At 41.6% G+C, this 16,993-nt stretch overlaps 1 protein-coding gene and 1 non-coding gene across 8 annotated transcripts in view; one reads left to right on the forward strand and one right to left on the reverse strand.

Moving 5' to 3' along the window:
* The window catches only part of SLC23A2 (solute carrier family 23 member 2), a 146,088-nt gene that overhangs the window by 12,319 nt on the left and 116,776 nt on the right, over nucleotides 1-16,993 (forward strand). For 3 of the 7 annotated variants that reach the window (XM_053573855.1, XM_053573852.1, XM_053573850.1), the window contains exon 2: nucleotides 12,953-13,079. The exons of 3 other annotated variants lie outside the window; for them this stretch is intronic. The gene's annotated coding sequence lies outside the window, so the exon portion shown is untranslated. The remainder of the gene's footprint in view (nucleotides 1-12,952; nucleotides 13,080-16,993) is intronic. One more of the 7 variants, XM_053573851.1, reaches the window with a different exon arrangement.
* On the reverse strand, nucleotides 2,778-2,884 carry LOC128574333 (U6 spliceosomal RNA). Its single transcript, XR_008376708.1, has one exon. It is a non-coding gene; the product is annotated as a U6 spliceosomal RNA (small nuclear RNA).

Below are 16,993 nucleotides of genomic sequence, written 5' to 3' on the forward strand. Positions count from 1 at the left end.
ATTTCTTGTTCAGATTTTTTGTCGTTGTTGTTGCAGTTTTTGGCTGGGGCCAGGTTTGAACCCTCCACCTCTGGTATATGGGGTCGGCTCACATTTTTTAGACTGTTCTCTAAGTGGCGATTTAGGGATCTAGGCTTCTTCCATCTTAAAATACAACTGACTACAGAACATGGCTTCTTAAGTTTACCATGGAATTTTTGTGCATGGAAGATTTCTTTTATGGGTCAAGCTGGGAAGTAGTAGTATTTTCTTCCACAGTCTGTTGGCCTCTGTTTTTGATGCAGGGGAGCTAGGAAGTGGTGTCCTTTTCTATATCTGTGAGGAAAGTGAAATGGCACCGAGTCTGCTGTCCTGTCTAAACAAACTGTTAGTCTTTATTTTTTAGTGGATTTGCTTGAGTTTCTTAGATAGGCAGGCATGATATAGGTTGAGCATCCCTAATCTGAAAATCCAAAATCCGAAATGTTCCAAAACCTGAAATTTTCTGATCACTGACATGATGCAACAAGAAGAAAATTTCACAGCTGATCTCATATGATGAGTTGCAGTGGAAATGTAGTCACGGCTGGGCACAGTGGTTCATGCCTGTGATCCCAGCTGTAATCTCACCACTTTGAGAGGCTGAGGTGGGAGGATTGCTTGAGGCCAGGAGCTCTGAGACCAGCCTGGGCAATAAAGGGACACCCTGGTGTATTAAAAAATTATCTGAGTGTGGTGGCCAGCTACCTGGGAGGCTGAGGTGGGAGCATCGCTTGAGCCCAAGAGTTTGAGGCTGCAGTGAACCATGATCATGATACTCCTCTCCAGGATGGGGGATAGAGTGAGACCTGGCCTCAAAAAAAAAAAAAGAAGAGTCAGAACTGGGTTTAATGCACAAAATTATTAAAAAAAAATTATACTAAATTACTCTCAGGGTATGTTTAGAAGGTATATATGAAATATAAGAGAATATTGTGTTTTAGACTTGCCTCCCATCCCCAAGATATCTTATTATATGCAATTTTTTTTAAATTGAGACAGTCTTCACTTTGTCGCCCTCTGTAGAGTGTTATGGCGTCATAACTCACAGCAACCTCAAACTCTTGGGCTCAAGCGATTCTCTTGCCTCAGCTTCCCTAGTACCTGGGACTACAGGCACCTGCCATGATACCCAGTTTTTTTTTATTTGTTTGTTTGTTTGGTTTGGTTTGGTTTAGCAGTGCTGGGCTGGGTTCGAACCTACCTGCCCCCCATGCATGTGGCCAGCACTCTAACCACTGAGCTCCGGGTGCCCCCATTATATGCAAATATTAAATTAAAAAAAAAAATCTGAAATACTTCTGTTCCCAAGCATTTTAGATAAGAGATGTTCAAGTTGTGGCTACAAATGATGATTTTGTTATTTTTCCCCCTCCATTCTTATATTCATATATTTTTTCTCTTTTTTCTTTTTTACAAGTCTTTTTTTTTTTTTGGAGACAGAGTCTCTCTATCTTGTCCTGTGTAGAATGCATCATAGCTGTCAAACTCTTGGGCTTGAGTGATTCTCTTGCCTCAACCTCTGGAGCAGCTGGGACCACAGGCATGTGCTACCATGCATAGTTTTTTTCTATTTTTAGTAGAGATGGGGGTGGGGGTAGTCTCACTCTTGCTCAGGCTGGTCTCAAACTCCTGAGTTCAAGCAGTCCGCCTGCCTAAGCCTCCCAGAGTACAATTCTTTTTCTTAAGGCACTATAGGGTATTTGCAGAACAGGCTTAATCGATAGTGGTCCTTTTCTTTTCTTTTTTGTTTTTGAGACAGAGCCTAAAGCTGTCGCCCTGGGTAAAGTGCCATGGCATCACAGCTCACCGCAACCTCCAGCTCCTGGGCTCTGCCTCCCAAGTAGCTGGGACTACAGGCACCCGCCACAACACTTGGCTATTTTTTGGTTGTAGCCATCATTGTTTGGTGGGCCTCGGCTAGATTTGAACCCGTCGGCTCAGGTGTATGTGGCTGTCGCCTTAGCCACTTGAGGCACAGGCGCCGAGCGAATAGTGGTCCTTTTCTTATTCTCAATTTTTATTGGAATGCAATATTGTATATAATCTTTTTTTTTTTTTTTTTTTTTTTTTTTGTAGAGACAGAGTCTCACTTTATGGCCCTCGGTAGAGTGCCGTGGCGTCACACAGCTCACAGCAACCTCTAACTCCTGGGCTTAAGCAATTCTCTTGCCTCAGCCTCCCGAGTAGCTGGGACTACAGGCACCTGCCACAACGCCCGGCTATTTTTTGATTGCAGTTTGGCCAGGGCCGGGTTTGAACCCGCCACCCTCGGTATATGGGGCCGGCGCCTTACGGACTGAGCCACAGGCGCCGCCTATTGTATATAATCTTTAATGGTAGTTAAAGAGTGTCCTAATTACCATATCATAGTGTTTTTTTTAATGAACAGAGCTCCTTACGATGACATTGGCCCTGGTATCTTCATAGATATTCTTGGTAGAATCTGTCCTTACTATTGTGGTAATTCTCCAAATAAGTTTAATTTCCCTGCTGATTTGAAGATGACCTCAAATTTCTTGCTATAAGGAATTACATGAGTTTGATATCTTTCCTCCGCTTTGCCCAAAGGGCTTCTATTTTTTCACTTGGGCTATCTATTGAGCTGCTTGCGTCTTTTGCGTCAGAGATTCTGACCCGCAGAGTTAGATGATGATCTCTCAAAGAAGTTTTATGGGCTCTTGTTATTCTTCCTTTATTCTTTCATCCATGAGAAGATAAACTCATCATGTGAGCACTATTTTGCTCTTTTCTCCTCTCGTTCCTTCAGTTAAGTCACAAATATGCTTGTCATCCTTGGGCAGAGGCCATACTAAACATCTCTGTATCATTTAAATTTTAGTGTACATGCTGCTGACGTGATCATTTCTCCAGGTACGGCACCTGGCTGCTGGTGAGGTTCTCCTTTGTGCACCTGCTTCTTGGCACCCAAGAGTTTGGGCCCTGCATTTCTAGGCTGCCCATCCTGCGGCTCATCTGTGTACCCTTCCCTCCTGAGCTCCCAGTGGGGTCTGCTCCAGCAGACTCTACAGCAGGAGCCTGGGATTTAGTGGGAGTAGGAAGTTCCTCAGCCTTTCTCAGAGTCTCAGAAGGCCTGTGAGATGGATGGGATAGGGAATTTTGTTTCATTACTTGACCTGATCCATCAAAGTAGACATGGGGTCAAGTTTACATTTTTTGATCTTTTAGTTTAATGAAAAGAACAAACATCATCTTAGGATGATGTTTCAAAGTGACCTCAGCATTATTTTAGTTTCTGTTTTTTGACTCCAAGATCTCACATTTAATGTTTTATTTTTTGAATTGGTGATGTGAGCTCCTAAAATATTTTTCAGACCTTTTGTGTCGACTGACCCACTCTTCATCTTTACTCATACGTACACATAAACTCATCAGGGTGTTTGTGTGTGTGTGTGTCAAACAAGTTTCACACTACATAACCTTTACTTTTGTGGAGACAGTGTTTTATTCTGTTAGCCTGGCTGGAATGCAATGGCGTAATCTTGGCTCACTGTAACCTTGAACTCCTGGGTTGAAGTGATCCTCTTGCTTCAATCTCCTGAGTAGCTGGGACTGTGCTACATGCCACCACACCTGCTTAATTTTTGTTTTTTAGAGATGGGTTCTCCCTTGTTATCTGGGCTGGTCCCAAACTCATGATGTCAAGTGATCCTCTTGCCTAGGCCTCCCAAAGTGCTAGGATTACAGACATGAGCCAGGCTTGAGCCACCTTGTCTGACTGGTTTGTAGGGGTTTTGATTTGTATTTCTCCATTGATTAATGACGTGAACACCTTTTCATATGCTTATTCGCCATTTGTATGCCATCTTTGAAACAATGTCTTCACATTCTTTTGCACATTTTAATTGGGTTGTCTTCTTACTATTCAGTTACAAAAGTTCCTAATATTGGCTTGGCGCCCTCAGCACCGTGGTTATGGCACCAGCCATGTACACCAAGGCTGGAGGGTTTGAACCTGACCCAGGCCAGCTAAACAACAATGACAACTGCAACAAAAAATGGCCAGGCATTGTGGTGGGCACCTGTAGTCCCAGCTACTTGGGAGGCTGAGGCAAGAGAATTGCTTAACCCCAAGAGTTGGAGGTTGCTAGGAGCTGTGACACCTGGGAGGGTGACATAGTCAGACTCTGTCTCCAAAAAAAAAAAAGTTCCTAATATTTTCCCCGTGTCTCTTATCTAATATGCAATTTGCAAATATTTTGTTTTATTCTGTGGGTTGTCTTTTTTTTTTTTTTTGTAGAGACAGAGTCTCACTTTATGGCCCTCAGTAGAGTGCCGTAGCCTCGTACAGCTCACAGCAACCTCCAACTCCTGGGCTTAAGCGATTCTCTTGCCTCAGCCTCCCGAGTAGCTGGGACTACAGGCGCCTGCCACAACGCCCGGCTATCTGTGGGTTGTCTTTACACTTTTTTTTTGGAGACAGAGTCTCAAGCTGTGGCCCTGGGTAGAGTGACGTGGTGTCATAACTGACAGCAACCTCCAACTCTTGGGCTCAAGCGATTCTCTTGCCTCAGTTTTTCTATTTTTTAGTAGAGATGGGGTCTCTCTTTTTGCTCAGTCTGGTCTCCAACTCGTGAGTTCAAGCTATCCATCTGTCTTGGCCTCCCAGAGTGCTAGGATTACTGGAATGAGGTACTGTAATCTGGCCTTTTTTTTCTTCTTCCTTTTTTTTTTTTTTTTTGAGACAGAGTCTCACTTTGTCACCCTTGATAGAGTGCCCTCGGTAGAGTGCTGTGGTGTCATAGCTCACAGCAACCCCAGACTCTTGGGCTCAAGTGATTCTCTTGCCTCAGCTTCCCAAGTAGCTGGGACTATAGGCACCTGCCACAGTGCTCAACTATTTTTTAGAGATGGGGTCTGGCACTTGCTCAGGCTGGTCTTGAACCTCTGAGCTCAGGCATTCCACCTGCCTCAGCCTCAAGTGCTGGGATTACAGGCTTCAGCCACTGTGCTTGGCTTCTTCTAAGAGTTTCATAGTTTTAGCTCTTAGACTTGGGTCTGTGGTCCATTTTGAGTTAATTTTTGTATATGTTGTGAGATAGGAGTCCAAATTTTTTTTTTTTTTTTACATGAGGACATCCAGTTGTCTCAGCACCATTTCTTGAAAAGACTACGGTTTCTGTTATTGTCATAACACTCATGTTGAAAATTATATTTATTCTGGATTCTCAGTTGTATTCATCTATACGGATATGCCTTTCCTTATCCCAGTACTTATGTATATCCTTACACACATCGTCTTAATTACTTTAGTTTTGTGTTAAGTTTGAAATTGGGAAAGCTGAGTCTTCTAATTTTATTGTTTTTTAAGATTATTTTGGCTATTCTGGGTCCTTTGTATGTCTATATGAATTGTAGGATTGGTTTGTCAGTTTTTCCTGAAAGGTGGATGGGATTTTGATAGTGACTGCACTGAGTCTGTAGATCAGTTTGTGTAGTATTACCAAGAGTTACATTTTTTATTTTTATTTTTTGAGACAGAGTCTCACTTGGCATCCCAGCTCACAGCAATCTCAAACTCTTGGGCTTAAGTGATTCTCTTGCCTCAGTCTCCCAAGTAGCTAGGACTACAGGCACCCACCACAATGCCCGGCTATTTTTTTGTTGTGGTTGTGTTCATTGTTTTAGCTGGTCTGGGCTGGGTTCAAACCCACCAGCATCAGTGTATGTGACAGGCGCCCTACCCACGAGAATGGGCTCTGCCGAATTACATTAAAAAAAAAAATTTTTTTTCTTGGTGTGTGTCACACTTTATGGGGGCAAGACATGATTGCAAGAGGGACTTTACCTAACAATTGCAATCAGTGTAACCTGGCTTATTGTACCCTCAATGAATCCCCAACAATAAAAAAAAAAAATTAAAAAAAAAATTTTTTTTTAGAGTCAGAGTCTCACTCTGTCGCCCTTGGTAGAATGCTGTGGTGTCACAGCTCACAGTAACCTCCAACTCTTGGGCTTAGGCGATTCTCTTGCCTCAGCCTCCCGAGTAGCTGGGACTACAGGTGCCTGCCACAACGCCCGGCTATTTTTTTTATCGCACTTTGGCTGGGGCTGGGTTCAATCCTGCCACCCTCAGTACATGGGACAGGTGCCCTACCCACTGAGCCACAGGCGCCACCTCCGAGTTACATATTTTTTTTTTTTTTGGCAGAACAAGAACATCATTTATTAAAAAAAAAAAAAAAAGTGAGTTCACATTGTATCGCGCTACAACACGGTGGCAGAATTTGCTTCTGTGTTAAAATCGTTGTTTTTTTTTTTTTGGTTTTTGGCCGGGGCTAGGTTTGAACCCGCCACCTCCGACATATGGGACCGGCGCCGAGTTACATATTTTTAACTGAAAAATTTTATGTGACGATTTTTCTTTTTTTGAGACAGTCTTACTTTATGCCGTGGGTAGGGTGGCATGACATTAGCCTATCTCACAGCAACTTCCAACTCTTGAGCTCAAGTGATCCTCATGCTGTGATAGACATAATTCAATGGTGAACAGCTTTGTTGATAAATTTACGTTTTTCTGATTATTTTTTTAGACTGCATTTTTGGAAGGGACATCGTTTGCATTTCTAAGGCTTTGATGTATAACATAGATGCCAGATTCATCCTGCATTCATTCAAGTCCATCACAGCAAAATAATGGCTCATAAGCCAATAGAAGGATTTATCAAATAAAACATGCATTCAGCACAAATGAGCTGTTAAAAATCATGTTTTAAAGGACTATCTAATGATTTAGTCACATTTCTAAGATATATTGCTAAGTAAAAAACAGGTTTCAAAGCCCCTATATGTACATGTCCTGGCATTTTCCTCTTGACAGTTCTGTGAGAAATGAGAACGGTTTGTGTTCTGGCTCTCATGCTGCGGTGCGCAAGTCTCAGTTTTTCTCCTCTGTGCCCTCCACTGCCCACAGAGGGTGGAGCTGCCAATTTCTAAACCTCTGTTCATTCCTTCCAACCTTCATTTTTTTGGGGGGGGGGGCGGGACGGGGGAGAGACAATGTCATAGCTCACAGCAACCTCACGTTCTTGGGCTCAAGCGATTGATTCTCTTGCCTCAGCCTCCCAGGTAACTGACTATTGGCTCCACCACAATGCCTGGCTATTTTTAGAGATGAGATCTTGCTCTGGCTCAGGGGGGTCTCCAACCTGTGAGCTTAGGCAATCCACCCACCTCAGCCTCCTAGGTGCTGGGAGTGCAGGAGTGAGCCACTGTGCTCGGCCTCTCCTTCATCATCATCTTTGGGTAGGGTGCTGGGACACAGCACAGAAGCAGCCTAGCCTGTCTGAGACTTAGGCGTGACCATGTTCTGAGTTCAGAATTTAGACCTTTAGGCTCGGCACCTGTAGCTCAGTGGCCAGGGTGCCGGCCACATGTAGTGGGGCTGGTGGGTTCAAACCCAGCCCCGGCCTGCCAAACAATGGCAACAACAACAACAATAACAAAAAAAAAAAATTTAGACCTTCAATCATTTTATTCCGGTTAATCTAATTGTTATCACTAGACATTTGAGAAATCTTAGAAAGTTTTGGAGCTAGTGTACATAAAATAGGTTTTTCAGCTTAGTTGAAGGTCTATAGTCTTATTCACATACAAAGACACAGTTTAACAAGAGAAAAATAGAGCCATTTGTTTTAGCAGAGTTTCACTTATTATCAACCACCCATTACCACTTGCCACTGGACTCTGTTTTTAACTTTGTTATTTAGCCAAGAATATAAATCTGGGCATTATACTTACATCTTCATGTAATTTGGACAGGCAATGTCTATGGTTTTTGTGAATTGAGAGTTTATTATCCCATTTATTGTATCTTTGGTTTTTAAAAATTTAAAAAAATTTTTTTTTTTTGGTGGTTTTTTTTTTGGCCAGGGCTGGGTTTGAACCCACCACCTCTGGCATATGGGACCGGTGCCCTACTCCTTGAGCCACAGGCGCCATCCCAAAAATTTAAAAAAAATTTTAAATTTAAATTTTTATTTTTTGTCATACAGTTTATTCAGTTGATTACACAATCATTCCAGCACGTCTTTTTGCCTGGAAAACTGATTCATTTTTGTGTTCATAAATAATTTGAGCACTTAATTAGAAATATTTTAAAATTTCATTAGATTTAGAGGGTACAAGTGTTTTTGTTTGTTACATGGATGTATTAATGCTGAAGTGAGGGCTTTTAGTGTACCATTTTCCAAACTAGCACTGCAGCTTAGAACCCCTGGGCTCAAGTGATTCTCCTGTCTCAGTTTCCTGAGTAGCGGGGACTATAGGTGTCTGGCACCATGCCCCCATCTAACTTTCTTCATGTTTTGTACAGACAGGGGTCTCACCATGTTGGCTAGGTTACTCTCTAACTCCTGGTCTCAAGTGACCCTCCCATCTCAGCCTTCTAAAGTGCTGGGATTAAAGGCATGAGCCACCATGCCTGGCCCCATTTATAATATGGAATTAAATATGTTAAATGAAGGAAAGGTTATCTGTAATTTTTTTTTTTTTTTGATACAAAGTCTCACTTTGTTTCCCTCTGTAGAGTGCGGTGATGTTATAGCTCACAGCAACCTCAAACTCTTGGGCTAAACGATTCTCTTGCCTCATCCTCCGTAGTAGCTGGGACAACAGGTGCCCACCACAATGCCTGGCTATTTTTGTTGTTGTTGTTTAGCAGGCCTAGGCCGGGTTCAAATCCACTAGCTTTGTTCTATGTGGCTGGCACCCTAACCACTGAGCTATGGACACCGAGCCTGAATATAGTTACGTTCATCTAGTTAATTTTCTCACAACAGTGATTTTGTTGGATATGCATTTTTTAAAGTATGAGTGTTAAACAGTTTATAGTGATTTTGACCAAAATCTAGCTGAAAATGATGGTGAATATTTCTTCGATTTTTTTTGTAATGGCGGGAGGGCTTTCTAGCATGAAAATGATAGAAGAAATCACAAAAAGATGCTAGATAATGACTTCAGAGAGATTTAAAAAATGTCCTTTTATTTCAAGTAGTGTAAACAAAATGGAAAAAGCAGTCATTTGTTTTTTCAGGGGAAAATATTTGTAGTAAACTAAAGGTTGATGTTCTGAACTTATCAGGAGCTCTTGCAAATGAATAAGAAAAACCAAACACTGGAGGTGCTGTGGCTCAAAGTGGGTAGGGCACTGGCCCCATATGCCGGTGGTGGCGGGTTCAAACCTAGCCCTGGCCAAAAGCTGCAAAAAAAAAAAAGAAAAACCAAATACGTACTGAAAAAATTGGGCAAAAGACACAGTTCATAAAAGAACTATAGGCACATGGGTCAAAGAAAGCAAGATTGAAAACCAGATGTCATTCTTTAAATGTTATAGTTGCAAAAATTAAAAGCCTAGGAATGGCAAGTGAGGTTAACACATTTAAGTTTTATTTCCTTGAGCTTTTGTCAGTTTTCCCAGAAGGAATTGAGAAACTGCCATTTCCCATTTCTTACCAGGAGTGTTGGGAAATAATCAGCCTGTGAATTTGTCTGAATCTAGCATCTTTTTTTGAGGAGAATTCATTGCTTTTGTGATTTTTCTCCATTCGTTTATGTTATTTACTCAAGTTTTCAAAGAATAGTATACCTAAACAAAAATTGCCCATTTCCTCAAGAGTTTCAGGTACATACCTGTGCTTCTTTTGTAAGTCCTTTAAAGTACAAGCAGAAAGTAACAGCATGTGGAGGATAGTGTTTTGTGTTGGCCCCCGTTTTCAGAATTATTTGTCAGATTCAGGAGACATCTTTTTAATTTGCATTGAAATGAGTTTTGTTTTTTAAGTCAGGAGGAGATGTTTTTATCAGCCTTTTTGGCATCTATTGAATTGATAGAATGATTTCGTTGCTGCTCAGAGGTCCTGGTCTGTATATATACGATAATGGCTCTGGGGTTCTATCTGTCCTGCTTTTGAAGAGGTAACATCCTTTTTTGAGGAAATGATGGTGAGCGTCAATGGTTGATATTAAGTAACGTGGTAAAATACAGATGACAGTGTTGTTATTTCTTCCCAAACTTTTTGGTGAAATTTTTTTTTCTATGTGAAATCTAAATCTGGAATCTACATCTCATAGTCCTTACTTTTGCAGATTCCAATTAAGAAGCAACATTAAATACTGAGCAGTTTTTGTGAGTTATCATGGCCTTTATGGGGGACGGTCAGGTGGCTATCTGTGTGCTGTTTCCCCTGACCTACTCCATGGGCCAGACTTCGATCTTAGCCCTGTGGCCTTGTCTGCCAAGGGCAGTTTTCATATTTCCAGAGTGTGGGCATTCTGCTAAAAGTTCAAGGATGCTTACCGAAAACTTGTCCTTGCTGAGTGGTGGTTTCTCCTCCCTTAACTCTTTCCTCAAAGATTCCTTTCTCAAAATTGCATTCACATTTTCCCTATATTAGACCTTCTGACCCAGTTCTGTGGTTTGTTCTAGAGGAATACTTATTTAGGAGAGCAGAAAGCCAAGTCATTCCTAACACTCATTTTACCAATCAACTTAGAAAAATTCTTTCCAAAAATAAATCTTTTAAGAGTCACAGTACCTTCCTTCGCTCTTTCATAATTTTTCAGTGGTTTGTAGCTAAAATGGTATTCTGTTAATTTGCAACTTTGCCCTCATGGAACCTTTTGTAATTAATGTTTATTAGTTTCTGTGGTTTACAAAAGAAGCATATGCATGTTGGAAAATAATTCAGCTTGTCAGAATTGCATAAATTGAGAAAGTCACACAATCTCTTGTACCACCCACCTTTCAAAGCAGCTTTGTGTGTATTCTTGCCAGCTCTTTTTTCTGTACACAAATATGCACTATATAATTATCTTTTTAATAAAAGAGGACTCATACTACATGTATTGTGCAACCTGCATTTTTCAAAGAACAACATACATTATTATAGTTTATTTAACTGAAAATAAACCATTCTCTTAAAGTGTTTTTTTTCCATGTTCTTTGCATTATTTTTCTTGACTAATCTGCAGTGATGGATGTCACCTTTGTGTCTTTTGACTTTGTAAATTTTAATTTAATTTAATTTTGTTATTATTCTTTTAAGAGACAGGGTCTTAAAAGCCCAGGGTGGAATGCAGTGGCATAGTCACAGCTTTTTGTAACCTGGACTCTCTGGGGTCAAGCAGTTCTCCTGCCTCAGCCTCCCACACCTGGCTAATTTTTAATTTTTTTTGTGGGGTTTTTTTTGGTGGGCTGCCCAGAGTGATCTCAAACTCCTGGCCTCAAATGATCCTCCCACCTCAGCCTCCCAAAGTGCTGGGATTGTGGGTATGAGCCATCATGCCTGGCCTGACTGTGTAAATTCTTAGTAAATATAGTTTAAAATTTGTGATTATGAAGATGTTGAGACATAAGTTACTTTTTGTTTTTTGTCTTATAAGTGAAATACTGTTTAGAAGGGGAAAAACATCAGTTTCTCCATTTATATTATTATAATCTTTAAAATGAGTAATTTTTTTCTTTTTGTGCCAAACAGCAAAAGATCAGTGTTTAGTTTTCTGAAGTAAAACAAAGTACAGGCACACCAATGGCTCATTGAAACCTGTACTGGTTCATGTCTGATGGCAACTGGGGCTTATTTACTTCAGGGCCATTGGTGAATGCTGATGCTAACTTGCCCAAGAGCAAATGGAAGAGTTGAAAGTATTTTCCAGCCAGAATCTGGCCACACTGTAGTTGCTGCCTGTGTTTTTCCTCACAGTGGAGGGCCAGGCTTATGGCTAGGGCTTCACTGGCTGTTCCTGAGACAGCCCCTGACTCAGCTCTGGGCATGCCCAATACAGGAGTGTATAAAACATGTTCATTTCATAAATAATGAAAGGAACATCTATGTGCCTCTGATATCACAGCATAAGAAGTAAAACATAGTTAGCCTTCTGAGATGCATCTTCCCCATATATTAATATCTTTTTAAGAGGTTTTAGAAGAAGGTGATTTTTGAGTAGTCTTTCCTTCTGCCCTGACCCTTCACCCCCAACAGCACTTTTCAGGTTATTCTAGTTAGTGCTGGCATTTGGGGCAATATAGAGTGGTAATTAAAGGCGAAGGCTCTGACCCTGTCCAGTGTCCCTCTGATAAGCTCTGGAACCTTGACCAGGAGGCCTCATACCTCTTGAATTTTCTTACTTGTAATGTGTGGACCAAGTAGTTCCTTGAGGGTTCCTGTGAAGGAGAAATGATGAGGCTGAGACACATAGCACAGTGCTTGGCATGTTGACTATTTTAGTCTTTAGAAGTTTTTTTAAAGTCAAGGCCCTACGTTAGGTAGGAAACATGGAGATAAAAAATTATCAATGAAGGGCCAGGCGCAGTGGCTCACAACTGTAATCTCAGCTTTTTGGGAGGCAGAAGGGGCTGGATGCCTTGAGCTTAGGAGTTTGACACCAGCCTAAGCAAGAATGAGACCCTGTCTCTACTAAAAATAGAAAAATTAACCAGGCATTGTGGTGGGCACCTGTAGTCTCAGCTCTCAAGAGCCTATGTCAGGAGGATCTCTTGAACTAAGGAGTTTGAGGTTGCTGTGAGCTAGACTGACACCATGGCTCTCTAGCCCTGGCAACAAAGTGAGACTTTGTCTCAATATTTTTTCCTTTTCTTTCTTTTTTTTTTTTTTTTTAATCAGTGAAGAAAGCCTGAGTGCAAAATTGCTTTTTTTACAGGCATTCTAATATGCTGTCTTCCAAAATATTTTATGCAAACGGAGTGTGTGTTCTTAAGGAAGTAAGGGTGTAGTTTGTGAGCCTGCCAGGGATGTGCTGAGGCCTCAGAGGCATCCCATAAGAGTGAAGAAGTCATAGAGTGAGTTCTTAGAATTGGGTGTAGTTGAGTGAAAAATAGACTCCATTCATGGAGAGCACTCCTGTTAGTTTTATTATTATATTTAATATTAATTTACCATTTGTTTTTCTCTAGCTAGGTCTTGACTCCACTAATCGGGATTCCTCATGTGGCTTTGAGCTTGGACCTCAGTGCCGAAGCAAATATAGCTCAGCAACTTGTAACGGAAAGCATATGGACAGGTCTACGCAACGTCATTTAGGTGCGTCTAAAACACAATCATCAGTTGTTTCGTGGTAGAATAGTACTGACAGCCCTTAACGGTTAGAACCGTTTTGTGTTTGACCTCTTGCTTTGTACATTTGTGCATGTCAGGAACAGTCTTAAATGTGCAACCTAGGAATAATAAATTGTTAGGTTAATGTTAATGATAAGGTAATGAACTTCTTTAGGCCAAATTCCATGTTAGTAGCTTAAACTAGAAAATAAACAGGCATAGTCTTGCCACTTGTTAATTGCAAAGTAGGAAGTAAATATTTTAAGTTTTCTTTCCAGGCTTTTGACCTTTTTATCATCAGCAAGCATTAATTGAGTACTTAATACCCTTGGGGCCCATAGGCTTACACGTGAGGACCCTGAGGGTAGAGAGATTTAAGAAATATTCATTCGGAGGGGTACGGTGGCTCACGCCTGTAATCCTAGGACTCTGCGAGGCCGAGGAGAGTGGATTGCCTGAGCTCAGGAGTTGGAGACCAGCCTGAGCAAGAGCCTGGCCTGAGTAAGAATGATACTCCATCTCTAAAAATAGCTGAGCATTGTGGTGGGCACCTATAGTCCCAGCTATTTGGGAGGCTGAGGCAAGAAGATCACTTGAGCCCAGGAGTTTGAGGTTGCTGTTAGCTATGATGCCACAGCACTCTACCAAGGGAGAGAAAGTGAGACTCTGTCTCAAAAAAAAAAAAAAAAATTCATTCCCTAACCGTTTTCCAGGCGTACTTTGCAGTTTAGTGAGACTAAGCTTTTTTCTTTCTGTACCCTCTTTCTCATCACAAAGCTTGAAGGACTTTTTTGTTATTTCTGTGAAACTTCTCAGGATAATAGCCTTAGTGGTAAGACTTTTGGGCTTAGTGCATGAGATTTATGTATTTTTTTTTGCAGTTTTTGGCCAGGGCTGGGTTTGAACCCACCACCTCTGGCATATGGGGCTGGCGCCCTACTCCTTAGAGCCACAGGCACCGCCCGAGATTTATGTATTTAAAAAAAATTTTTTTTTTTTTAAGACACAGCCTCAGGCTGTTGCCCTGGTTAGAGTGCCGTGGTGTCACAGCTCATAGTAACCTCCAACTTCTGGGCTTAAGTGATTCTCTTGCCTCAGCCTCTCGAGTAGCTGGGACTACAGGTGCCCGCCACAACGCCCGGCTGTTGTTTGGTTGCAGCCCTCGTTGTTTGGCAGACCCAGGCTGGATTGAAGCCCGCCAACTCTGGTGTATGCGGCTGGGACCGCTTGAACTACGGGTGATGAGCCACATTTGTAAAATTTTGATGGATATTGGCACATTGTCCTACAGAGAAGTTGTAAGAATTTGCACTCCTACTGATATGTTCTCTCAGATGCTTTGTCTTGTCAAAACTGAATTTGTTCAGTATGGTAGATGTACTGTGTTATGTCAATATTATTTTATTTACTTTTATATAATCACATTTATGAGTATACTTATAAGAAGTTTTACCAGTATGTAAAGGGGAGCATATATTTTGTTTTTGTTTTATTTATTTATTTAGACAGATCCTCACTGTGTTGCCCTTAGAGTGCCTTGGCGTCACAGCTCACGACAACCTCAAACTCTTGGATTTAAGCGATTCTCTTGCCTCAGCCTCCCAAGTAGCTGGGAGTATAGGCACTGGCCACAACTCCCGGCTGTCTTTTTGTTGCAGTTGTCATTGTTGTTTAGCAGACCTGGGCCAGGTTTGAACCCAGCAGCCTCGGTGTATATGGCTGGCACCTTACCCACTGAACTATGGGTGCCACCCTATTTTTGTTTTCTAATAAAACAAAGTGCAATTACTAATAATATATATATACACACACACATATACCTATGTATATGTGTGTGTGTATATATATATATATTTGAGACAGTATCATTTTGTTGCCCTTTGTAGAGTGCCGTGGTGTCATAGCTTATAGCATCCTCAAATTTTTGAGCTAAAGTAATCCTTTTGCCTTAGTTTTTTATTTTTAGTAGAGACAGGGTCTCACTCTTGCTCAGGCTGGTCTCAAACTCGTGAGTTCAAGCAATCTACCTGCTTGGCCCCCCAGAGTGGTAGGGTTACAGGCGTGAGCCACTGCTCCCAGTCACTAATAATATTTTTAAAAAATAGCAAAACACTTGGGAAATCACAAAAGTTAAGAAGAAGAAAATATCCTTGATCCTACTACCTAATGATACCACCAGGGACATTTTTGGACTATTTTTCCCACTTTTTGCTTTCTGTGTATAGGTTTTTTTCCTTTAAGCCATCATCATCAATTGGCATGTTTGGGTTGATTTTTGGTGAGGGGGTCTTTTGGAGACAGGGACTCACTTTATTTTTTGGAATAGAGTATAGTGACATCATTATAGCTCACTGCTACCTCACACTCCTGGGCTCCAGTGATTCTCCGCCTCAGTCTCCCCAGGGTGCTAGGATTACTGTGTGAACCACTGTGCCCAGCTATGTCATCCCTTTGTTTTTTTGAAATCACTCCCTTTATTCATCCTTTCTTCTCATTGCCGCGTCCTTCATCCCCATTGCCAATCTTCTTCTCCTTGGATTAAATCACAGCTTCTTGCTCTTCTGTTTTGAAATTATCCTTCATGGAGTGCTGCTCTCCTCACCTACCCAGAAACTCAGGTTTCATGAAGCTATGTCACATTTACATTTGCTGTCCAAGCTGACTTTGGTCCTGGCAGGGGTGCTGTGGTCAGGCTGGTGTGGTCAGTGCCTGCGAGACTCACTGTGTGCCCCCCACCTCCAGACCTTCGTCTGGCCTGTCTCAGCACTTTCACCGTCTTCCAAGTACCGACCCTAATCCCACTTCCTAAAAGTCATTTCTGGCAATTTTGAGCCTGAAGTTCTTGTTTCCCTCAGCTCATGTACAATTCAGTGTTGTTAGGCATTTCTTCTCTTATTTACCAGTTGTCCCAGTTGGGTAGGTGTCACATTGCTTCAGGTGTGTCTTTTTTATCTACTGCCTAGACCAATGATTTTCTACCCATGAGCTATGAGAGGATCTTAGGGGTACCACGAAAAATTTTAAAGATCATTAATTATTTTTGAAAAATGTTCAAAGCACAGTAAGTATATTCTTTTTTTTTACTTTTTTTTTTTTTTTGTAGAGACAGAGTCTCACTTTATGGCCCTCGGTAGAGTGCCATGGCATCACACAGCTCACAGCAACCTCCAACTCCTGGGCTTAAGCGATTCTCTTTCCTCAGCCTCCCGAGTAGCTGGGACGACAGGCGCCCGCCACAACGCCCGGCTACTTTTTGGTTGCAGTTCAGCCGGGGCCCGGTTTGAACCCGTCACCCTCGGTATATGGGGCCGGCGCCGACTGAGCCACAGGCGCCGCCCTTTTTTACTTTTTTTTTTGTCAACGTAATTTAAGTGTGCCGCGAAAGTTTATCTGTAGGTTCAAGTGTGCTGTTTGATTAAAAAAAAAAAAGGTTGAAAAATATTGGCTTAGACCATTGTCAGTGGTCAGGAAACTAGTTGAATGGTTGGTGTCATTCCATTTGCTTTGAGATTATTGGTTCAAATCTTAAAATATCAAGCTGTCACTAAACTAAGAAAAGAGAAAGCTTGCTTGTACCTTACATTTTTGTTATTAAGAACATACAGGTGACAGGTGGGTGCCTGGTTTTCAGAGTTGAGAACACCTGCTTTGCCTAGTGCCTGGAGCCTGCAGACTGGGTGCCTCATTCTGGTTCAGGTACATGTTAGAAGCTGCTAAAAGCTACCACAGCTGCAGTGGGACTTGGGGCATAAATTGAATCAAAAACTTAAGTCAGTAAAGAGAAATTTCTGTTTTATTGGTGCCTGATTTCCAAGAAGCCTTGCTGTATCTGGAAGTTCTAGTGTTTTTGTTTTACAGACTGTGTATGCTATTGACGTCAGTGTCTCGCTTTCTCATTA

Source organism: Nycticebus coucang, chromosome 21, assembly GCF_027406575.1.
Source record: "Nycticebus coucang isolate mNycCou1 chromosome 21, mNycCou1.pri, whole genome shotgun sequence".
Taxonomy (NCBI): domain Eukaryota; kingdom Metazoa; phylum Chordata; class Mammalia; order Primates; family Lorisidae; genus Nycticebus; species Nycticebus coucang.